The sequence below is a fragment of the Leuciscus leuciscus genome (assembly GCF_965113295.1).
Source record: "Leuciscus leuciscus genome assembly, chromosome: 10".
NCBI lineage: Eukaryota > Metazoa > Chordata > Actinopteri > Cypriniformes > Leuciscidae > Leuciscus > Leuciscus leuciscus.
In genome coordinates, this window is record NC_138734.1 from 26,151,369 (window position 1) to 26,177,771 (window position 26,403).

Sequence of the window (26,403 nt, forward strand, 5' to 3'; positions counted from 1 at the left end):
AGTACCTTCTGTTTTTTGACAAACAGGTCGTGTGGTAATTTAATTGCCGCCTGAATCCATATCTCTGAGTTTACAAGAGATTCGAAATTCACGGTTTAAATCCTTTTTGATCACTGCCGAGCACCGTACGCAAGATGTAAACTTTTATTACTCAAAATGCTGGAAAGTATTTCCAAGAACAATATTTCATCGCAGCTCCACCTCAGCGAACAACAATGGGAAAGAGAAGAAGGCATGTCAATTTTTGAAAAGGTTATTGTGGCAGCAATATGTTACAATTTTAAAATATGTAGGCTAGGTTATTATAGGCTATTATAGTTTGGATTATTTTTTATAATATCCAATAATCATAATAAATGCAATTTCAACTATTTCTGAAGTTCTTCTCTAATAAAGAACACCACTTTCTCACATAAACAGCCCCTGCACGAGAGAATAATTGATTCTCGAGCCATCGATTTCAACCAATTCAGCACCATCGCCACGGACAGCGCCGGGTAACGTCGCACGTAAGAAGGTATATCTTAAGCAGCTTTCTAAGGTATAGTTCGGGGAACACACTTAGGAACAAACAAATTTGGTAAGATATATCTTTCGAGTCTTCTTAGCACGCTAAGAGTGAGCGTTATCGGGAAACCGGGCCCTGAACTACAAGTGTGAACACACCCTTATATATTGGGAGTGAATGCAAACCAAAAACCTAACCATCCATGTTCAATTAATGCTTGCTCAGGACATTGTGGTAATGACAGCAGAGCAGGACAGGCAAGGAACTCCATGTAAAAGCCAGAAAAATATATTTTATGTTTTTAATTCAGATTTCAAATGCAGTTTGCATGCTTTTATAGTGGCTGGGTTATCCTAGAGCTATTTCAGTATTACTTATATATCATTATAGTATTTATTAATATTTTGAATGAGCTTTAATTTTTTATGTTTTCAGTTTTCAGTTTTGATTTCAAATTTGTATGTATTTATATTTCTAAAAAAGATATCTAATTATATTAAAAATATTAAATTTTAGTTGACTGTTATCATACTTTGGGCAAATCCAGTTAACATTTTTCCAGCTAAAATCTTCCATAAATTACTTAGTGTGTGTATTGCAAGCAAACATAGACCATACTGAAGACAACAGTAACCTTTGACAGTACATTTTTAGCATCTCAATCCAGCTACTGTTTAAATTGTATACAAATCAAGACCCTAGCATCCTGTTTCATTCTTTTGCTGTGTTTTACTGTTTTTGAATGCAAGATGTTCAGTGTAAACATTATTTGAGGTGTCTGTCCATGCATTTATGTACTGTATCAACTAAACTACATTAGGATCTAAGGTATTGTGAGGATCTGTCTCGCCTCAAATCATTGTTGTTCCCACCACTGTACTATCAACAGCAGACTCATTAGACGACTGCTGACAGATCATGATTACACACATGAATTCTCCATGTGCCTCGTCACCCAAAAATCCAGTCTGATGTCTTTCCTGAGCTGAGACTGCTCTTCTCATGCTGTAGACACCTGAATAATGCAGAATATACCATGAAAAGTTCGGCCTACCATAGTGCAATACAACTTTTGTAACTGGAAATCACCTCAGTGCACCTTTAAGTTAATCACCCCAGAATCTAAATTAACGGAATGAAACATATTTTGGAAGAACAACTTTTTTTCATGACAAATAAGTATGTTTTATGGCAATTATCATTTTGCAGATGCAGCAAATGCTAAGAAATTGTATTCACATTACTGTTGTGTAAAAATAAGAAGAAGCTGCTAATTGATGTACTGCTTATAATTTATGCTGATTAAAAAAATATATAATAATTAAATAATTGGAAATACAAAACAAACTCTAGACTAGTCAAGACACATTAAGAGGGAAAATGTGCTTAATTATCATAATGTCAGTAAATAATAAAAAAATAAAAAACTTTTAATGCTCCCAAACTAGGCTTCATTTTCTCTATCCAAAATGAAATTGCTTGTTTTCATTATTCAGTTGCTTAATTGCCAATTCTTTCATTTTGATTTTGGAGTTAAATTTGACCTGGACATGTTTTTGTGAGACTCAGCCTTGTTTTTCGCTCAGTAGGTCATACTCTCATCGCGTTCAGCTCTCTTTACCAACAGATGGTCTCCTTAAGATCCAAAATGGATCTTCTCCAGTGGTTATTTCCATCCTGCTCACATCAACAAGGTCAAAGCAATTCATTTCCCCCCTCACTAATACACATTGGAGCATATTGTTCAAAATGCTAATGAAAAATTTCAAGAACGCATTGCAACATGCAATATAACTATGGAAATCAACCCTACAATATATTTTCTCAGAAAAGTAGAGATATTTTGGGGAGTAAAGGAATAGACAAATACTCAAATGAATCAAATACTGTGTAATAAAAAGGTTTACATGAACGCAGCTATTCCACTTATTGTCTAGCAATGCATACCAGCCCCAATTATATGCACATTAAGCACAGAAAATCACAGCATTTCAATTTCAGACACCATGCAGATGTGAGCCAATGCACAATAATGATCATCAGGTTGAAATAGTGTTGCTTCCATCTGCATAAATATTAAGCATCATTTTCATTTAAATCAACTTATATGAGATACCCACAAATGAAGCATTGACCTCTACCGAAAACTCAAGTCATGTAGGCGATGTTGAACTTTTAATGGTTGTTCAAAGCATTAATAGTGGACAAATGCAAGGCATATGAAATTAATAAACAGAATATACATGAAATCAAGAACTCAAATATCTGCATTCTACAACAGCGTGTAAGTTGTTCCCAAAATAAGTACACATTGGATTAAATATTACCATGTTGCTATCCACCATTGTGCAAGCAATGTCAAGGTTATTGTTTCAATTCCCAGACGAGCATTATCTTTTAAAATGTGTAACCTGAATGCAATTTACTATAAGGTGTTATGGATAAAAGTGTCTGCCGTATGCATAAATGTAAATGCTTATCAAGCATATCCCAATTGTGCTCAAGCCTTGCAGCAATTATCTAATGATGGTGATGTTTACACTTGCAGACTTTATTTCACCTTTCACCTTGGACCAAGCATATTCCGGCTCATGTTGATTATGAGGGACAATGAGTGTCAATGTGCTTTTGAGCAGCAAATCTTGAGCCACAGAATAGAGAGGATTTTCTGAAAATTAAACCTCCAAAGTTTTGACAGAAATGATTTAGAAGACCAAACTGAATATTTAACAGCTCAATAAAACCTTTATTCTGCGGTGACGTGTCTGATTCATCAAAGTGTTTCAAGGGTTGAGTGACATTTGCCAGAGCTCCATTTAACATCATAAAGCGTCTCGCTTTAATGTCGCTCTAATTTTCCTATCTCACATTTTTTTTCCTCCCTCTCTCTCTCTCTCTCTCTCTCTCTCTCTCTCTCTCTAGCTTCCTGTCTCAACATTTTTGATGCAATCTCAAACGCTTTAGTGTAATTTGCTCATCAATTATTTTGTCTCTCTTGTTTTTATTATTTTTTTAGCAGAGGCTGTTGGTATGCATGTGTACAGTTACAAAAAGACCCTGTCAAATAAATAAGTGAGATGCTTTGGATAGATGAGTCTAATCAAAAGAAATTATCTGCAAATGCTAATGACATACAGAGTTAATGAATGGTACTTTACTTAAGACCTCGAGTAACTTGAATCATTTTACTGCATCAGAGGACCAATCTCATTTAACTCAAATTGGTTATTCTTTTAATCAGTGTTGAAGCCACTCTATATGTGTGTCACTGGTGCCAAGATACACTGGCATTTACACTGAAGATTATTTGGCGGGAGCGAAATTAATCAAGTGAATCGATGTTTCGTTAATCGAGATGATCATCAACTGATATGACCAATAATATTTCCTACACCAGTTCATTTGACTGTTTTGTATTGACTCTAAGGCAAGTGCCACTATGATTGTTACTAACCCTCTTCAAATCTCCAACTCTGTTTAACCCTTTCACACGTAAGTTTAAAATATTCTGGCTGACCCCCCAGCGTGAGTTTTTCAAGGCGACCGTTATTTAGAATGTGTCACTTTATGGTTTCCATGGTGACGCGTCATTGCCACACCGCAACAACAACAGAGCGAAATGAATGATGATATGCTTTTGTCATTTTTCCTTTTTTATTCAAAATATTCACACATTTGTTAGATATGGCATGAAATATCTGATATTCTGTTTGTCAAATATATGCAAGTGGAAGTGTTTTGTTGTTTACACCTTTATAATGATCGCGTTAGTTGAGCTGAATGCGCGATGGGCGCCGCCATCTTAGTTTGTGCCGCAGACGCAGTTCAGAGAATCGGATCTGTTGGATTTACAACACGTGAATTCATCCACTTCTCCCGAAATACATAAAAGTAAGTGGCTGGTGAACTGGGAGAAGAAGAATAGAGTAAACTTTAAAGTTACTGCATCTGATATGAATAAAATGTGTCTAATTATAATGGAAAAGATTATTATTGTCTCTTCCTTTGACATCAGTGTGTATTTTACAAACTCTAAATGTATAGGCTAGTTTTTTTAGTACTTATATGTCTGAAACCTAAAATAAACATTATGTGGTTGAAAACACTGAAAAGTTGTGATATATGACAGCTCTGAGAGCGCCTAGCTGTCTCTGGCTCAGCGCCAGCCAACGCCCGAAAGGACATTTGAATTTAGCAGTTGATCACGTGATGCACTGACCGTTCTAATCACACCGGTGTGATTGTACGTGTGAAAGGGTTAATGGCTCATGTAACTCCATAGGCGTAATTTGTGGGTGGGACGTGTCCCCACCACTTTTTGCCAGGGTCGATATTGTCCCCACCACTTTTTAAAACATCTCGCGTCACAAATGTACCAATTCTACAAATAAATTAAAGCTGCAAGCAGCATTTAGCGGGGTTCAAGCATTTAAGGCCATTAAGCACATAAGCATCAAAAGACATTAAGCTTTATTTAGCAAGCTTTTAACCATTGACATAATAGATGGAAAAGTCCATTAAAAGCCAATACAGGCAATTTACCATAGGAAATAAATGGTTTTCAAAGCTTTTTGACAGTAATGTCAACACCTATGTTTTTGACACCTATGTTCCGATCTTCATAAAATGTTGCATGCTTTTTTACTATGTTATATTACATATGCCCACTAATTTTTGCTTAGGATTTTCTATACATTTCTGCACTGGTTTGGTTCCGATCGGGCGAAAAACCTAGGACTAGTTAGTAAAAGTAGGTTGTTGACAAAATTCTAAATGGTGGAAAATGTATCATGGCGGAAATTAACATTCTTTTCAAATTTTTAGCATTGATATTGAGAGAGCATAGATTGATGACAATAACGTAGGAGCAGTATTGTTAGATTTTAGCTCATCTTTTGATGTACTGGATTATACATTTTTGCTGGATAAACAGAAATTGTACTTCTCATACTCTACATTGGTTTAAAAGTTACCGCAATATTCGCATGTTTTTTTTTTTTCATAAGGCTATACCGTTTTTGTTTTGAACTTTGTGTGTATTGAATGTTAAATACGTTAATAATGATAACAAGACTGTTTATCATGGTGATTTGTAACAGACAGACAGTTCTTGAATCAGACAATGAATGAGAGAGAGATCGACTGAGCGTGTGCGATTAACTGCGTCTGTCTTTGAGGTCAAGTCATAGGCTATATATGTTAAAAAGGTCGTTGTGTCCAAGGAAAGTTAAATATTGTATCGCCCTTTTAATGTTTAAGGGTATTTCACAGTGCGAGGAAGCAGCTGGAAAATAAATCGGCGAGTCATGCATTGAATCAATGCCACTGGTCTCTATGAAGCTATGAAGCTTCAGCGTTACCCATGTGACGCATTGTTGGTCAGCTGAGCCTTAAAGTGGAGCTTAAAGTTAAAAATAATTAACACCTAGTTTCATCACATCTATCATTTTAACGAATCAGTGTTTTTGAACATGTTTACATGTATGGTTTAATGACTCAAAGACAATCCGTTGCTGTAACAATGTGACTGCGCACTGAGTGACAGCCTTTCAATGTGCAGAGACGCTGTTTAGTTTCGGTTACATTCGTTACAGAAAATGTCCTTGATTTTTGTGCATGCTATACACATCGTAACACTTATTTATATAGCAACACATAAATATAAATAAGTCCAAATATATAAATGGTGATAATACTGCATGTCGCGCTATTGAGCCACTCAAAATTACCGCATGGGAAATTCCTTCACAAGACAGCCCTACATTCTATAACCCAAATGTACAAAAAGTAATGTATACAATTACATTGAGAATGTGCATGCATCCTTCACAAAAATAATCCATCCGGCTCCAGGGGGATAAACGAAGGCCTTCTGAGGGTAATCCGTGCGGTTTTGTTGTAAAAATATACATATTTAAAACTTTATAAACTAAAATAACTGGCTTCCGGTGGCGGTCGGCGCGCGTATGACGTAGGACGTAGCGTAGGAAGCGTCGTGACGTAGAACGAACGTGACAGCGCAGCCAGAGAGCAGAGCAAAACAAAACTCTACGTTCGTTCTACGTCATGACGCTTCCTACGCTACGTCCTACGCCAGCATCCATCTCCATGAACGCGCGCCGACCGCCACCGGAAGCCAGTTATTTTCGTTTATAAAGTTTTAAATATGTATATTTTTACGACAAAACCGCACTGATTACCCTCAGAAGGCCTTCGTTTATCCCCCTGGAGCCGGATGGATTATTTTTGTGAAGGATGCATGCACATTCTCGGACTTGAAGCAGCTGGACCCCATTGCTTCACATTATAACCACTGAAAGATCTAAGACATTTTCTAAAATAACTGAAAAGGTGTTCGTCTGAAAAAAGATTGACATATGCATCTCGAACGGCTTGAGGGTGAGTAAATCATGGCTTAAATATCATTTTTGGGCGAACTATCCCTTTCACTTAAGACATAACCGACTGTGTTTACGAGGATATTTGTACATATTTTTTGTATGTATTTGTCTGTTCAAGTGCAAAAAGACCAGGAAGAGAACCCAGTTTAGTATCGCGCACTATACGGTATGAGAGGCGGCTTTATGTGCATGCACTTTGGATGTGTGTGCAGCACAGAAAACAACGAGTGAGTCTTCTTTCACTTGAATGGTTTAATATCACATTAAAGTCTCTTTTTCCTGTGGACGCGCTTTAGATGTGTGTGCAGCACAGAAAATAGCGTGCAGGTTTTTTTGCGCTTGAATGGTTTAAAGTTATTAAAATGCACACAACGGAATCTAAATTGAATTACAAATAACCGATTCCTGACCTTAAGTATCTGATTCCAGAATTGGAATTGATTTACAAGCAGCCACGCAGGCTTTCTGAGCCTGTCTCCGGGTTTTTTTCGGAGGATGAATCAGAAGGTTTAGAAGAGTATGAAGCCTCAGAAGGTAACCTTTCCAGGATGTACTTCCTGAAGGCTGCTGACTGAGCTCTCATCTCCCTGGATCTCCCCACAGATGCCTCGACAGATGTGCCATAGAGTCCAGATGACGAGATCAGGGTATCAAGGAGAAAAGTTTTCTCCATCTCCTTGATTCCCGACAGATTAAGCTACAGGTGCCTCTACGTGACCAACATCAACACCAACTCAAACTAAAGGTGTATCTTTTGGAGCGTGCTTTTCTCTAAATTTAAATTTATTTATGTCTTTTTCTGCAGTCTGAATGATATTTTTTATTCTTAAATCTTGTTGGATTTATGTTATGTGAAGCACAGTGGTCAACTTCTGTTGTGTTTACTTGTGCTATATAAATAAAGGAAAGAAAGAAAAGAAAGAACATCACCACTATCAAATGACCAATGGAAGTAGTGGTCGATGTGGCCAATGTTTGGCATTTTTTTAAATATCGGCATTGGCCGATACGTTTTTCTGATTGGCCAATGTGTTGGAAGCGGGACTTTTATTTTGACGGGCGCCGCTGAGAACACCAGCGCCTGAGAAGGGGGATGTAAAAAAAAAATATAATTGCATCACAATAACTGTATTATGATTGTCAAAACATTTTAGTAACTAAACTGAATTTTATTAGGTTTAGTGGCAACATGTTACAATGTTTACATGGTACAATTTCTGGTAAGAAATCTTTTTTATTATTTCAATTCAATTCAATTATTGTGATTTGATTTAATATTGACTCATTTGTAAAAATATTAGGTAGGCTACACAAGATAGGCATTAATTTTTTCTCAAGAAAAAAACAACTCACCTAATGCTGTAAACATACAGAGATCCCTATCAGCTGGCAGTATTATTTAAGGTTAAAAATAACTAATTTATATTATTAAATATGATTATATATTAAATATAATGCGTTTTTTTTTATTATTATAATAACAACTTTATTAAATGATATAAGAAAAAAAAAAAAAGTAATATAGTACACATATTTAGCAAAATACTCTCTATAGCTCTTTTTTTCTAGCCAACTAACGTGCTATAGCCTATATTATGGTCATCAAATGGCTTTCCTGAGGTAAATGTTATGTGACATAATTGTTCTCCAGCTGTTTTATTGACCCCTTTGTTTGATTGATTGGTCGATATCATGTATGAGGAATATACATTTCGGTAAGTTGTACTGTATCTTTCAACAGTGTTCATTCGTGTTTATTTACTATTAGCTAGAGATGATCGGGTCACGTGCCGCTAGGGATCTGTCACGTCACATTTACAAGCACCAAAACTGTATTTTTTTATTTCATAATAAAAGTGACAGAATCTGAGAGCTGAGATTTTTTTTATATCATAAGTAGCCTGCTCTGTCTAGTCTGTCGGTCTCCGTGTCCTCTTTGCTTCGCGAATTTTCTGTGCGTGAGAAAATGGTCATTTGCGTGTGTCTCACGGTGAATGCGTGAGAGTTGGCAGCTCTGCACTCACTCACATTCTCCGTCTTCATTAGTTTAAGATCTCTGTCAGTCATATCTAATACTTTGTTAGACAGAACTGGTAAACAAAGAAAGTAAACGGTATAGGAAAAAGTAAAGCGTCATATATTATTTGTAACAGAAAAGGCAAACAATCAGGCTAAAATACTTTCTCATTTACCGTCTACATAATTTAAACAAATATCTGAATATCTAATAAACATTTAATTTCACAAACCTTGCAGATTTAATCGAATCCAGCTGTGATATCTTGTTAAGTGTGCATTTGTAGCCTGCATAAACATGTTACTGTGAGTGACGGTCAGTCCGTACGAAATGAGTGAATGCAAACAGAATATCAGCTTCACAGGAGACGCGATCGAAAAACTTTAAATCCTTCATTTTAAAATATGCTGTGCTATACCCAGTTGCCCACTGTGTCATATTCATATCGTTTTCACTGTGTGCTGAATGTAAAATTAGCGTTACCTTGTCTTTATTTGAAAAAAATATGATTACCAGTGCGCACAAAATTACCAGATTACTGAGTGATTAAAATATCGGCTTTATATCGGCCATCGGCCACCCTGCTCTCTAAGATATCAGCATCGGCCATCAAAAAACCAATATCGGTCGACCACTGAATGGAAGTGGCAGTCTGCTTGGTAGCCCGGAGTGCCAAATCTGTAGTCCCGCACAGTTCAGCCGCCGCCTCAAGTGACTATCCCAGCCCTTGGTCCAAGTCCTTAAGCAGGTCACTTGGTATACCTGCAACACTGCCATAGTATGCAGAGCAATACCAGCCTGACCCAACGTCATTTGTGCCTTACCCGCAAGCTGCAAGGTGGTCTGACATGGATTTGATGATAAGACCGGAGCCCTCAATGAAGATACCTCACTCTGGGAGAGAGAGTTTGCCTCTTTGCCTCTTCCATCTTCACATAACCCTGCTCATATAAGCTCTCCACATTAGAATAATTAGAATTTTGAAAAGGAAAAATGTGCTGATTATGGTTTCTTTCAGGTCCGGAACCGAAGGCTCATGGAGGAGGGGTGATCATAGCCCACAAGGAAGTGCTCGTCCAATCAGTCGCGAGCGACTTCCCACTTCTCACGAGTGCAAGTCAAATACAGCCTGGCTGTGGCATGAGCCATCACATCAAGCAACTCCCCATTTGTTGGGCTGATGAAGGAAGTATCCATTGCTCCACACGTGGCTCCTGAAGACAAAAATGCTGATGACGTGTAACTTAGGCGCCCTTTTATGTGCACAGTTGTTCCGCATGTGATATCATGGACTGCCGTCTGTCATTTTTTTGATGAATATCCTCCTGAGACCCAGCAATGGAGTGTTTTTTCTCTGTAGAGGATATTATATATTATCAAATCATTTGAGACCATATATGCCACATTTTAATTCTGAATGTCCTGTTAAGAGCACATTCAAGGCTTTTCAGAAATGGAGGTTTCACCTTAACTTTTAAATATTACTGACATTGACTGAATTACTAAATTATGCACTCTTATCGGAATATGATAATATTTTGTAATTATCATTTAAATCTGACTAATTTCCATATTTTGTGTCATAAATTAACATCTCAAATCAGAATATGACTTTATGCTATGAGACATGCATCAGTTTCATACATGTCCACTGTAGAAGACACCAGGACTTACAGCGTGCTTATCAGGCATTTAGGGAGACATAATAAGTGTATAGGGAAGAAATTATATATCAATATTTCTATGCAATATGAGATATTATGTTGCCAAGTCATTACTCATTATTCATAGCTACTTCTTTTTTCATTACATGTTGCCCAAAGAATACATTAATATGCAAATTAGAGACAATGAATAGATTCTCTGTCAGGTGAATACACCTGCTCTATAGCCTCCTTCGCTAATAGAGTTTTCACTTCTTGCTCCATTACCAGCCTGCTCGGGATGCACTAACATGAGCAACAACCCGTTGTAACGTGACGGACGAGAACCAAACTGGATTCTGTAGCCTTTCGCTATGATCTGCAGGACCCACTGAGATATATTTGCCTGGAGGGTAATGCCGAGCCTTAAAGGGAGCCTTAAGCCGTGACAGGACTGATAGCTCGCAATGGGCATCGGCCCATACCCAAGCTCTTTCAGCCCCCTTTATTAAATATATATTTTGAGAACTGAAAAAAATTTGCAGTAAGCGTTTGATCCACGATCTTGAATTTTATTAGTGGAGATCGGGAAGACTGGAAGTTATGTAAGACATGTAAGTTATAGACTCCAAAAAATGTAGATCTTCAATTTCCCTTAACTCGATGCTCAGGACATCCATCTCCTCAGAGGTGGACAGCTGCAGCACCATATTATACCATTTAATTCCTCAAAATTAAATGTAGCCAACTTATTTAATTGCTCAAAGTTAAATACAGTAAAAGATCAACCAGACAAGTCAACACGTTCTGGATGAAAGGCTGAACTTATACATGAATCTAGCTACTGAAAGTCAGATAAGCATTCATCATTTAATTCCTCAAAATTAAACAGAAAAGTTCAACCAGACAAGTCAACATAGCCTGGATGAAAGGCTGAACTATATTAAAATAGTTACACTATGTACTCTTAATCTATGCATTGCCTCAGCCAATCGATTGCAAAGTCTTTCTTTTTCTTTTTTTTCTTTTTTTTCCTTTTGTTGAGAAAAAGTTTACAACAGCGGGGGGAAAACTCCCGATAGTGCACATACACGTCGAGCCCGCCCCTTTATTTAAATTTTTTATATAGAGCTACATGACCGTAGCCCGTCTCTAACCCCACAATACCAGCTTCCGTGCTGCCTTGGCAACAAACGGGGCCGGTACTGCGAGGAACGCGAGCCTGAACATCCTCGAGTGACAGGCGGGAACGGAGCGAGTAAACCAAAGGTAACTCGCAATGCTCATAGTAAGCGCCCTCGAGGGCTGACAGATCATGCTCCGTTCCAAACAAACAACACATAAATCGTATGTATCCCCACCCGTAATGAAACGAGGGCAGGGAGGAACACATGATCTAAAGTATTATTTGCTCACCATAATATCTATGGTTGTGACTGATATAGTGACAGACAACAATAAATAAGACAGACAGTATGAACACAGAGCGCTTGCTGAGGCACAGAAGCTAACGCCAGTCAGACCGGATGTGCTTTTATCCTTTCCTGGTTGTGACGTCACCTGCCCACACTTTCCGCTCACTCTCGCCATTGGACTAGTTGACACAAGTGCTTCAGACGCAATCACGCAGGGGCGTTCCCAAAGCGTCATCGACGCAGCGCGAGTTTCCTCGAAAGGGAACCCCATTTTTGTCCATGTTTACAGATATATTATGTAAAGTATTAAAATAGTATGTCAAATCATTCTCTAATTTCTTTCATACAATAGTTGAGAATCTTTGAACAAATCATTGTGAATAGTTTGGTTCAGGTGGAAGTTTCCTGGAGCTGTTTAAGCCCTGAAAACCCTGATAACCATTACCCACCTATTACAATGCAGAATAAACATATTTTTTCAACATTATTCTCATATCTGTTTTACAGAGGACAAGTTATAGAAAAAAATTGCCTGGAACCAAAAAATGTACTGGTATACTGAATATAAAAAAATTATTTTACATAAAAAAAAAAAATCTATTTGATGTTTCCTTGCTGAATAAAAAAAAAAAAAAAAAAAAAAAAAATCTTACTGACCCCAAACTTTTGAATGGTAGTACATGTGGAAAATAAACTCCTACAAAAGTGTAAAAAGTTCTCATTTGTTATGTACTGCATTAAGTTAAATTATTTAACACTAGAAGTGCCAGAATTCCATAACTACTAGAACTGCCGCAAGCGGTCATTTTGACCGCTAGATTCCAAACTCTATATCTTTAATGATACATACCCAATTGAGAGATTAATGCATTTATTGTATTAGGATATATTTTAAAAACAAAACAACACCAAACTGTACATTTAAACAAGTTTAATTATACATTTATAAATAATATCTGTAGATGTCCTGAACAAAATAACGGAGTAGCCTATGTTTTCATGTTTCCACTGTTCGATCGCGCCCGCGCCCGCCGACACACACACACACACACACCATATTACAGCATTGCAGTCTTGACATTGCAGCCTGTTCATTATAGCCATAATAAAATAGTCAACCTAACATATAAAAATTCCACTGCTCTGTTTATATAGTCAGTATAGCCTCGTATAATTCGTACCATTTTGCACGTGTGAAGAGGATGATTTTTTCCGTCGATATTGGAACGTGAGTGAAGTACAAAGCCTATAATAAAGTAGTTTAGTTTAAAATAGTTTACCATCCAAATACATCGCAAATGTTGAAACATTTTGATTCTAATTAGAGAATTACGTGAGCCTAACGCCGCTTACTTTCACTTTCGCTTATAAAGTATTTCATTTTGCCTTGTTTATAGTTATTTTTTCATTCTTGTTCTGTTCTGAATATCATTACATTTAAATTATTTGTTGTTGAATATGTTTTGTGTATTTTTACCACATTTTATTGTTGTGTATATTGGTATAGCCTATAATAATACCGCAAAATTCAGTGCGGTCAATATGACCGTCTATGGCCGAAATAGGTAAATATGTTCATTTGTTTTTTTGCCTTATGTGCAATTTATATGAAAAACATTTTAAATGAAAATACAGACACTTTTAGGAAAAGTCAGGTACCGGCAGGATTTTATTTATTTTTTCAACAAAGTTATTGCAGATATCAAATTCAAAACGGTCAAAATGACCGCCATGGCACTTCTAGTGTTAACCAAGCCCACATGAATCTTATTATTCTAAATAGACATTCCCTGCTCATAAAGAGCTTGAGTATCAAACATTTTAGCTAATGAGATTACAGTGTTATCAGCTACCAATAAGAGTGCAGTTCTAAGTTGTAACACTTACCATGTTTAAATCCATTCTGCTGAATAATGCAGATTTGTGAAAAGTGAATTTGCAGAATTGTGGTGTTGGCACTTTTAGCCTGGTTGAAGCAATGCAGTTGATAGGGAATCTAATTTTAAACGCATGCAAATGCTTTCACGTCTCTTCCGACATCTTTCTTTTGTAACTAATCATGTCCTTCCGCATTTCACCTCACACGGACTGACCCCAGAATTTTGGCAGTGTGTGTTGACAGAATGGCTGTATGATAGCTGGCTTCTGGGCTGTCGTCCAGAGGTATTCTCTTATTAATTAAAGTGGCTGGCGGCTGTACCGTCACACTCTTACACTCACACACACCTTGCAGCCTGAATGAACAACTGTACACCACTGTTCCCGTAGACTACAGGACCGTGTCCTAAATGGGGTATGAGGGGTTGTTTTTCATGTGAAGCAGTAAATTCTCTCATTCTCTGTCATTGCACATCACTCCTCTAGGAACGGATTTCACATGGGATGTAAATCTGAAATACGACGTCAGAAGCTGAAGTGTGCTAATCGGTCGATTTTAATTTGATTAAATTCCTTGCTGAAAGAACTCTATATGATTTGCAAGAGGAGCATAATGGAATGTTCTATGCTTAAAAGGGACCTATCATACATTTTTGCATTATTATTGTTTTCCTGATGTACACTTTGGCAAGCAGGAGGAGGCCGTGAAAAATCTATATTTTTGATTCACGAAAAAGAACCAGCTCATAATTAACTTTTCATTATTTACATTAGTAATTTACATTATTATTATTATAGATAGAGTTTCTGTAATTATCCACAAATTCACTCTGGTGATGTCTAAACTTCTCTCTTCTTTATAATAAAAAAAAAAAAAAAGAAGCATTTTGGTCTGAAATGAACAGCTGCACACATACAGCAGGGTCATCAAATCCGACAAGCCAGTATTACAGGTTACCGAAATCTGTTACCCCTCTCTATTACACTCAAATTCAAATTCACTCTGTTGACATCTACACTTCTTAATTTTGTATCCTAGGAAGCATATTTCTTTGATGTGAACAGCTGCAGATACAGCAGTCACCAAATCGACAAGGCAGCATTAGAGTTGACTAAAATCTGTTTCCCCCCTCTAATTCACAATGGCTTCAATGTTACACACATTCATTCTGGTGACATAGACTTCATTATCTTATATCCTAAAAAAGCATTTTGCTTTGATGTGAACAGCTACAGATATAGCAGTGAAAGATTATGTGTACTTCAGTAATCTTTAGTCAGATGCGTTTACATTGTGACTGTGCTTCCGATACAATCAATGTTTTGTTTTTTGTTTTTTTTTACAAAAGTGTGACCCAAATGGCCCATATAATTAACCCCTTAGGTCAGCATCAGTTCAATGTATTATGGGCTCTCCATGGGCTGTTCTTTTATTATTTGTGGCACATTTGTTATCAGGTATAAAAGCCTGTTCTTAAAGTTAGTACCTTGGGTTAAGATTATTTGAAGGACGACATGCTAACATCACTGCTGACGAACTGCTATGCTACAACATTCAATAAATGATTCTCTCCACAATAAATTGGGCAAAGCTTATTTGTTTTAAGTATTAGATAAATCTAATACATTGGTGAGCCAACAACTACTCAGCCAAATACAGCAAAATCGAACTGCAGGGTCCATAAGGCAGCATTAGAGGTTACCAAAATCGTTTACCCCTCTCTCACACAATGTCTTTCATTTTACCCAAATTCTCTGTGTGTGTGTGTGTGTGTGTGTGTGTGTGTGTGTGTGTGTGTGTGTGTGTGTGTGTGTGTGTGTGTGTGTGTGTGTGTGTGTGTGTTCACATGTAAGTGCCAAAACATTTACCAAGTTTCGTGCCATTCAAATTAAGTAAAAAAAAGAAAAGAAAAAAAAGAAAGTATTTTTGTCTTATGTGAACAGCTGCAGACATAGGGCAGTGTTACCAAATTTGACAAAGAAATCATAAAAGGTTACCAAATTTGGTGACCCTACTGTATGTGTACAACTGCATCACTTTTGCTACAGTATTTATTCTCCATTATGGTATTTTCTTCACGTCGCTCAATGTTAACTTGCTCGTGTTCAGAAGATGGTGAATGACAATGACTAGCTGAAAGTGCATCAAATTGGGATTCTAATATCTGAAGAAAAATAGAGTACAAACATACAGCAGTCTCTGTTGGCACTTTATCCTCCAGTAATTTCTCTTTCTCTCTGACAAACAATTGGATGTATGGCAAAAAAACCTATCTGTCATACATTTATTTCATCCTCAGAGGCAGGAAATTTCCTCTCTAAATTCCCATCTGGTGTCTATAAAGAAAGCCGTCTGGCCACATTGGGCCTGTATCTTTCAGGATCAGGCGAATGAGTTTTCTTGCTACTAGCTTCCACAGACAATTGTTGAAGCGTCTGAATAATCCATTTCTCAGAATAATCCATTCCCCCTAATATCAGATAAACTGGGGACAATCAGTCACTCCCTCAGATGCAATCTCCGTAATACTTTAGCAAAGAGGGGGGCTGATTATTTGTGTTGCCTCTGATCATCGCTGTCTTCAAAATCGACGACCAACCTGGCATCCTCAATACAGATAGCAGCGATAACATACACAACATTAAAGGCTTTCTGTCACTGCCATGTAAATAGTTAGAGACGATACAGCACATCGGCTACTTTATCCAAAAAGCAAGTACACCCACTTGTGAGGGGAAACAGGACAGGTGGTTCAGAATACAGTGGGGTTGAAATGTTAAACGATTTGTGAATGTAGTTCAGTCATGACAACTCTCGGAGTGGATTATTTCAACCAGCATGAATGGCATGGGGCATGGAATATACAGTAGGCTTGATTTTGGTGGATGAGATCTGCTATGATACTGCTGCTGAGCAAGAGCAAATACAGACTGGCTGCAAGGACAGGCTGCTGAAAAGGAAATGGTAGAACCCCTGTACCAGATCTCTAGAGGTGGTGCTGGGGAGGAGAAGGGATAATAGAAGCTTTCATAATCACTAATGTATTCAAATGTATAATTTTATTCAACAAGGATGCATTAAATTGATCAAACAAAGTGATAAAGACATTTTTGATATTACAAAAGATTTCTATTTCAAATAAATGTTGTTCTATTGAACTTTTGTTAACCCCTTAGCTGTCACCCCCCTTTTTGAGAATGTGCATTAAAATGCACTATTCAAGCTTAAATGGTTGTAATTCAAGAATGCTTTGGAGTATAGACCTAAGATTGGTCTTGTTTTAAAGGGGAAAAATAGCAGATTATTGCTGAAGTGAAAGCACTTCAAAAAATTTAAGTATGAAAAAGTTATGGAAGTTTAAATTTACATTAAATCAAATATAATTTATTTTATATTTTTATTTTATATAAAATATATATTTTACAAAATATGTTTTACAAAAAAATTACTATAAAATGAAAGCCATATATCTAACCAAGTTGTGTTCCAAATTTGAAGTTGATATCACAAAAATTGAAGTTCCCATGAGATTTTGTTTAGGCGTATTACCAAAAATAGCCACCGGGTGTCATTGAATTCCATTGAATTTAACTGTATGCATTCTAACATAACAAATTAAAAAATTTCTGTCCAAATATCACTTCTGTCACAAAATATGGAACCTTGAGACTCAGACCTTTCTGACAATATGTGTTTTGTCAAGATTAGAAAATATTTTTATCATAAATTATGAAACATAATAATGCCCAAAAGGGGAGGAGCCTGATAAAATAATTTAGAGTACCGTTTCTATGGTAACACAATGTCCAATTTCAAAACAGTTTTCACAGGATGAATTCTGAGATCATAAGCTTTCAAATGATACCTAATTTATGATAACTACTAAAATATGTAATGTAATAAAAAAATATAAATATAAATATAAATCAATGATAAAGAATCATTCAAACATAAAAAAACAAACATAAATATAGCTGGAAGCAGCAATTACCGGGGTTCAAGCGCTATAAGGCCCGTGTAAATGATATTATGTATTTAACAAACTTGTAACCACTTAGATCAGAGATGGAAAAGACCACACAGCCAATACAGACAATTTACTAAGGAAATAAATGTTTTTTTTTAATGCTTTAAAACAATTATAGCACCAGCTATGGTCCAAATTCCATAAAGGTTAGCATGCTTGTTTAGAATCATATGTTGCATGTGCTCACTTATTTTCAGTAAGTTCCGGTTTTCGTTTAGGAATGATAGGCTTTTGGGTAGACTTGGCCACGCCAGTTTTATAAATTACCCAGCTATAGCTATCCAAAGGCCAAAGATCAACAGGTTGTTGATTATTGATCTTGAGAGTTCCGAGAATTGCGCCACAGTGGTTTTATCGAGGTTGAGCCAAAAAACCTAGGACTACACTAAAAAACGTGTGATATACAATCCTTTACGCACGTGAAAAACATGAAGATGCCTTTTGAATTTCTCACAGGCCTCTAGGACCATGAGTCAAACAGGTCCAGCAAGATTCGTTCCGATCGGCCTCTGTTAACCTTGTCTGATAGCTGCTCAAATTTCTACATTTTTCGTTGTCCTCAAAGGCAGTTTGGCACCTTGGACGAAGACAACGCATGCCAATTTTCAAGTCAATCAGACTTAGGATTGCCATTTAAAAAAAAAAAAAAATTCTATGTTATAGCGCCACCAAGTGGCCAGTCACCGCATGCTTTATCACAAGACCCCAGAATGTGCTCTTACATATGTACGCCGAGATTGGTGAAAATACCTCATTCCGCTAACGAGTTATAGCCATATTAGTAAAAGTGGCTCCTCCCACTTCTAACGTTTTGGCGGCCCTTAGAGACCATGAATCAAAATCTCAGCTTTTTTTTTTTTTTTTTTTTTTTTTTTTTCATTATTGACAATCAGACTCCAAAGAATCTTGCTGCACTGGTTTGGTTCCGATCGGGCCAAAAACCTAGAACTAGATTGCAAAAGTTTGAAAAAAAGTTTAGAAAAAATTCAAAATGACTAGAAAATGTATCCATGGTGACACTGACAATCAATGCATTTTGATATCCTCCGTCCTGAGGATATCAATGCAACCACGGAATCCAATGATATTAGACACTTGAGTCTACGCCTAATGGTTCAGGAGTTATGAGTGATTTTGTACTTTTCACCGCTGTAGTGATAATTCAATTATATTAAAATAGAAAACAGTTATTTCAAATTGTAATAATATTAAGCTGTCTGTAGGCTTTTATTTGTATTTATTTGTATTTATTTGTATTTTTTATCTTATTTGATGATTTGATAGAAGAGCAGAATGTTTCAGTATCTCTCTTTCATTTTGCTTGCTTGATAATGATTTTCTTCAGTCATGTATTTGTAAGAAGAGGCCAAGAAAGAAGTTGCTTCGTCGTGATGTGAAGACTGACACAGATCCACTTGGGCGGATTCAGGCCTGATAAAGATTCCAACCAAATGCAAGAGCTTTGGAGAAGTCTTCTTTACAGAGGTACTTAACAAATCACTCATGAGAGCCACGGACACTCTTTGGAGCTTCCATAACTAAAACTTTCTCACAAACACAGGAAATAAGGGTAAAGAGGCTGATCCCACTGAGTGTGTGGACTGGGTATTTTTCTTTTGATGTGAAGAACTGGGACAGCATTGCAGAACTGGCCCAGATGTAGTGTCTATGCATGCTTGAGAAAATGCAAGTTGGCATAACTGTGTTCGTGTACGAGCGAACAACTCAAGAGATTTCTTTATTTGGGTTTAGCTGAAAGATATCAAAAATGGATATCAAACCCCATTTGCTCAAGTCAGGGGAGATCAAGACAGTCAGCGAAATCAGCATTGGCACTTTAAATGTGTATCCCAGGTTTTCCACGGGGCATTGAATAGCATTAAAGAATCACTTTGGATTTTTCAAAAATGAAGGCCTTAAATGAAATTAAAAAGCATTTTATTCCTACTCACATAAAAAAAAAAGAAAATGAGATAGTTAAACTATATTACCAATTTATTTTGGATATAGCTGATGTTTTCAAATGTGAGTAAACACAGTTCCTTGTGTTAAAATCACGTGTTGAACTACTGTAGAGTAAACTGTTGAACTGTCGAAAGTGTAAAAACACGTTTTATTATGTATAGCTAACAGGGGAGCTCCAGTAAGTACACGTATGTCTCTAAATTGGATTTACATACACCATATACATCTTAAAGACGCTTATTTTAAACTTCTGTTAACATCTGACAGGAAAATCGTCGATAAGTATTGCAGATGACCATAAACAACATGAAATAGACATCACATAGTGTCCTATTGTGTAGGAGAATTTACTGTTGTCAACACTGCTTATATTACATGATATCTACATAAAATAACTAAACATACGTTATCTATTTTATTTGTGCATTGGTATTGTTGATAAATTGAGGAACATTTATGTTGCATAAAAAGTGAGTAAACACATCAGCATCAACCTCAACATGTAAATGTTGATTGAGCTCATAAATCACAGAGGTAACGTGAATCTTGTCTGGATGTTACAGGAACAGATGTGGAGAGTGGCTCATGAAGGCTTTTAGTGAGTATACTACAGAAATTAATGGGAAAAAAAAATCTATTTAAATCTTAAATTGTAGTTTATTTTAATTATTGTAATTTCACGCAGTTATTACAGCACTTTTCTGATTCTTGATTTCTGTACATTTGCTGCACAGCTTTTGTGGTGGAGCACAGGATGCAAGGCAGGGTGACGGCGGCATTTGTAGGGGGGGAAAGGAAAACCTGAAATAAATAAAAAGTAAGATAATTTTGTTACTTGTAATACAGAAATCATCTGACATTGTGCTGTTAACATGTCTGTTTTTTATTTTTGTAGGATTAGGATATTTTTTTTTTTTTCTGCAGACTGGTTTATCATCATCACTGAGGATGAGGAGCCCAGAGCTGAATCCTGGAAATGGTGCCATGGATGAGACCCTCCATCACTCCACCAGCTCTTATTGTCTCCGATTGTGAAGCACAGCGCAGGACGCAACAACCTCAGGCACGAAGGCACAGCTCACCTCTGGCCGTGAAGAAAATAGAGCACCAGTGTGTTTTCAGCATGTTTAAAGCTTGCTTTTCTCACGGGAGTGTTTGCTGTTGAGACGAGTCTCACAGGTTCTGTACAGGCTCTCTGTATGAGGTGGTGAGGGATACGGTGCACTCAGGCAAAGATAGCCTCTATGTCCCTTTCCCATCCATGATCAGATCCCAGTCTGATTGCAGCAATGAGGGATAAAAATATATACATTTATATATATATATATAGAGTGATGGTTACTTTTTTTTAATCTTTTACTCATTTATGCATGTTTCTTTTTGTTGTCAGTAAATAAAATATAATTAATTTCATTAAATAATGCATTAATTCATTGCTTGACTCAAAATAGAGATGTGTCCACTGCAATTATCTAGTGTAGTCATGCATAGCTATGTCATATTGTGACAAAACAAATTACATTTGGCTTGTTTTACTAAAATATATAATTTTCATAATTTAATAATATTAAAGGAGAAGTTCACTTTTAAAAAAACTTTTGCTGATAATTTACTCACCCCCATGTCATCCAAGATGTCCATGTCTTTCTTTCTTCAGTCGAAAAGAAATTAAGGTTTTTGATGAAAACATTCCAGGATTTTTTCACATATTATGGATTCCATTGGGACCCAAACGGTTCAAGGTCCAAATGACAGTTTCATTGCCGCTTCAAAGGGCTTTAAACGATACCAGACGATGAATAAGGGTCTTATCTAGCGAAACGATCGTCATTTCAAAAATAAAATAAAAAGTTGACGTTTTATAAGCACAAATGTTCGGCTTGCTCTGTTCTGTGATGCGCGTTCGTGACGTCACGTAATACGCAATTACGTTGAAAAGGTCACGCTTGAAAAATTGAAGAAAATGTTCTTTTTGGCTTTTTAACATTAAAACACTCAGGATGCGCACACGAAATGGGCATTTTAAACGATAAACTGACACAAATACATTTGAAAATGTTTATATGGTCCTCCTTCCGCACATTTGTAAACACATCAAACTTGACCTTTTCAACGTAATTGCGTATTACGTGACGTCACGAACGCGCATCACAGAACAGAGCAAGGCGAACATTTGTGCTTATAAAACGTCAACTTTTTATTTTATTTTTGAAATGACCGATCGTTTCGCTAGATAAGACCCTTATTCATCGTCTGGTATCGTTTAAAGCCCTTTGAAGCGGCAATGAAACTGTCATTTGGACCTTGAACCGTTTGGGTCCCAATGGAATCCATAATATGTGGAAAAATCCTGGAATGTTTTCATCAAAAACCTTAATTTCTTTTCGACTGAAGAAAGAAAGACATGGACATCTTGGATGACATGGGGGTGAGTAAATTATCAGCAAAAGTTTTTTCAAAAGTGAACTTCTCCTTTAAGTATTGGTCAGCATTTATTATTTTTGTGCATAAGTTTTGGGGTGGGCTAGCAATGCAATTCATGTCGGGGTAATCTTAATTGTTAAGGAGTGATGCTTACATTTTCCCAGAATAAAATCAACAGTTTTCTCCAAAGGCGAGATCTTCCCACAGCTGTCCGACGTCTCCTTTGTACAGACACTACAAACGCTGAGGAAAACTGTTCTACATAGGGCTGTCGAGTTACTGATGTTAGTGCACCTGTCGCTCATATCATTTTGTTATTGCAGAACTTATAGTTACATAAAGATCAGGGAAAGATAGGTGTATCTTTAACAATGAACAATCATAATGAAAAAAACAGAAAGGTTGGGTTTGTGTACATCAAAATATAAGATTATATACACGGAAAAAAAGCACAATGATTAAATATCTTTGAATAACTCATCATAATACATAAAGAAAATGCATTTTTTTGTTTGCCATTTATAAGCCTGAATAAAATGAAAAAATGTAACAACATATTCAAGAGATGACGATTTGGGGGTTTCGTAATAAAAAAATTATATCTTTAAGGATAAAACTGTGGGTCACATTAGTGATAAGAACTTAAATCAACCTATAATTTATTGGTTATACTACAATCACAAAATAAATGGGCAGCTGTTTCTTCAAGACCACAAAATGGGCAAGTTTCATCAATATCAATATATTTACAGATAGATGAATTAAACCTGTCACTCATATCTTTTAGGTTGTTGCGAACATCGTAGGTCACATGATAACGTCAACATGAGGTATATACAGTGGTTAAAGTGGGATTTGGCAGGTGGGGGAACCCTCAAATTTTGTGTTGGTGCAATAGGGAAAAATGACTCGCCGTGGGACAACATATTGAGTATCGTGGTATAGCAATACTTTTTGGGACAAGATTGTCACTGTGGCACCAAGTATCACAATACTTATTTAATACTTATTTTTATGTTTTTATTTTGGTCCATCTACATCTACACTGATATGATGACGATACTATGTAAAAATTGCTGAACACCACAATATGGAACACAACCTTGTTTTTCACAATGTAAATTTAAACATAACAATGGGAAGTCCAAAACTGACAGAAATGTGCGGTAGTTAGGGGGGTTGGGGGGCATGCTCCCCTGAGAAAATTTGGATTTCTCTGACCAACATATGTGCAATTTAGGGCTTTTGAAGGCCAAAAAAATGTTTGATAAGAAATAGCTTTAAAACTTTGTCATTAGATTATTTGTCAATACCTGCTCTCTCCTCATCTTCATCTTTCTTTTTCTCTCAGTCTCCTTCTTCCCTAATTCTTCCCCTCCTAAAGCTGAACTTTGACTGATAGTCTTTTCATTTTCGTCTGTGTCAGTGAAGAAAGTAAACAGGCTCAACTGATGCAAAACACATTCTCACCCCCAAATCGTCACTTTTTCGTCACTTTCAACCATGCTTCAATATCCGACGCACAAAGCACCCTTTAGCGTCCATATGTGACGCTTCGGTTATGGGTAGGTTTAGGCGTCATGTAACTGACGCTTTCGAAAGTTCGTCAATATCCGACGCACAAAGCACCCTTTAGCGTCCATATGTGACGCTTCGGTTATGGGTAGGTTTAGGTATGTGGTAGGGTTATGCGTCTCATATGGACGCTAAAGGGTGCTTTGTGCATCGGATATTGAAGCATGGTTGAAAGTGACGAAAAAGTGACGATTTGGGTATGAGAACGGGCTGGATGTTTATATGTTTTATGAATCATTTTCTGAGACAAGTTAATTTACTCAAGGCTACCAGGAAAGCTGTAGCCTAAGTCAGTATTGCCAATAGGAATCTTCTACAAGCTTTGGAATTTGAAAACGTCGGTTTTTAAATGTTAAAAGTAATTTTAAATAATACAAATTATAGTCTACGTTTAACGCAGTTGGTGGAATTGGCAGACGTTCCCTTAAATATCATGCGCTGTGGAAACGTGTCAAAGCATTCTCAGGTATAAATATAGGCTAATATATAATATAATAATAAATAAAATATATTACAAGGGAAAACAAATGTCCGGCGAATATCGAACCCAAAACGTACTTTACCGCGCTCAACCGCCGTGAGTGCAATCACGCATTAGTAGTCGCTGGCGTTCAGCGGGGAGGGGAGGCGTGAACCGGTGCAGATGCACTCAAATCAGACAGGAGAACCGTGACTGAGAACGTAACGTCGGGAAGCGTGTTTGTGAAGGCGCGGCCAGGCGGTGATATTCAGTTTTGATTTGATGAATGATGAGAATCATTGAATTTGATGAGAATGATTTGATTTGAATCTATTTATTTATTAATTTATCTGAGGTGCCGGAACGCAGTTCCAGACCGTTCCGGCCCACTTTAACCCCTGGGTATATATATATATATAGTTCCGTCAACTGACTGACACAGTGGGATTTCACCTGGGGGTCCAATCACCTTCAAGTGGTAACATTTGCATGGCAAGCTACTCCCCCGGACATACGGGTATATAAGCTTGTGTGCAACTCACTCATTCAGGTTTGTGCTGAGGAGCCGAGACAGGGGTCCCGGCTATTCAGCGGTGGTACAGGGTTGTGGCAAGGAATGAAAATAACACTAGTAACCGAGATGTTTCAGTCAGTCATATTCAACGTTACGTCAACTGACTGACACAGTGGGGTCCCTATGTAAAGCGTCACAGCTTCTGACCCTTCTCAGCGCCCTATGTTGCTGGGATCTCCAAAACTGATGGGATGGAAGGGCAGAATTTTCCAAGGGGAAGGTCGATAGCTGCTGTTCCTTACTGTTTACCCTATATAGCCAAGACTGGTTGGACTGAGGAAGTGTGCTGAGTCCAGATGGAAAGTGCCGTAACGAGACCACATCCTGCCCGTAGGGAGATAAAATGTGGAAATGAAGACCTCTGATGCAAAAGCCTCTAAAAGCCACCTCTGTCAAAAATGAGATAATAATATTGAGTGAATGCTCTCCGCACATCAAATGTTCATCAAATACTTTCACTTCAAACTCACTAAATCCCAGCCTCAGCCCATTCAGAAATGTCAGTACTTAGGTAGAAACCTATAATAATAATAATAATAATAATTAATAATTTGTTACATTTATATAGCGCTTTTCTAGGTACTCAAAGCGCTTTACATAGAAGGGGGGAATCTCCTCAACCACCACCAACGTGCAGCATCCACCTGGATGATGTGACGGCAGCCATATTGCGCCAGAACGCCCACCACACACCAGCTTACTGGTGGAGAGGAGACAGTGATGAAGCCAATCAGTATATGGGGATGATTAGGAGGCCATGATGGACAGAGGCCAAGGGGCAGATTTGGCTAGGACGCCGGGGTTACACCCCTACTCTTTTTCGAAGGACATCCTGGGCTTTTTAATGACCACAGAGAGTCAGGACCTCGGTTTAACGTCTCATCCGAAGGACGGGGTCTGAGGAGTCTGATACATAGGAGTTTGATAAAAATGTTAATATTAAAGAAAAACGTTAGACGGACTTAGAGGCTTTTACATCTGAAGTCTTCATACATACATATGGACTGACCCGTGGGGAAGTGCTACATATGGAAGATCTCTACGGTAGGTCCTGCCCAGACAGGGATGAAACCATTACCAACACAGAGAAGGGGCAGAGTAGAATCTGCCCAGGGAAAGACACAGATTTACTGACAGGGAAACTGTACCGTGGAAGAATACGCATATGGGATTACTGAGAGGGAATCACAACATATGGAGCATCTAGCCCCGTACAGGGGCTGAACGACTGTTCATGCATCTCGAGTACTGGGCCTGGAGTCGGATGTCTCAAAACCACAATCAAGACCTGCTCCTCATCCTCCCTGACCTTGCACAGTGTTTGTGCGAGCAGGCTCACTGGGGGAAATGCATAGTTGCGTAAAGTCCCAGGGGCCAGCTGTGTGCCAGTGCATCCTTGCCGAGGGTCCTCTCGGTCAGGGAATAAAACAGTTGGCAATGGGAAGACTCCAGAAAGGAGAACAGGTCTACATGCATGTCTCCAAAACTTCTCCATATCAGCTGGACCACCTGGGG

General features: G+C 37.5%; 1 long non-coding RNA gene across 1 annotated transcript; it reads right to left on the reverse strand.

The window, feature by feature from the left end:
• Positions 1-23,596: 23,596 nt before the first annotated feature.
• On the reverse strand, positions 23,597-24,667 carry LOC309507173. The gene is made up of 2 exons (XR_014209068.1): positions 24,062-24,667; positions 23,597-23,722 (listed from the first exon to the last, which is right to left on the reverse strand). It is a non-coding gene; the product is annotated as an uncharacterized lncRNA (long non-coding RNA).
• Positions 24,668-26,403: the final 1,736 nt, after the last annotated feature.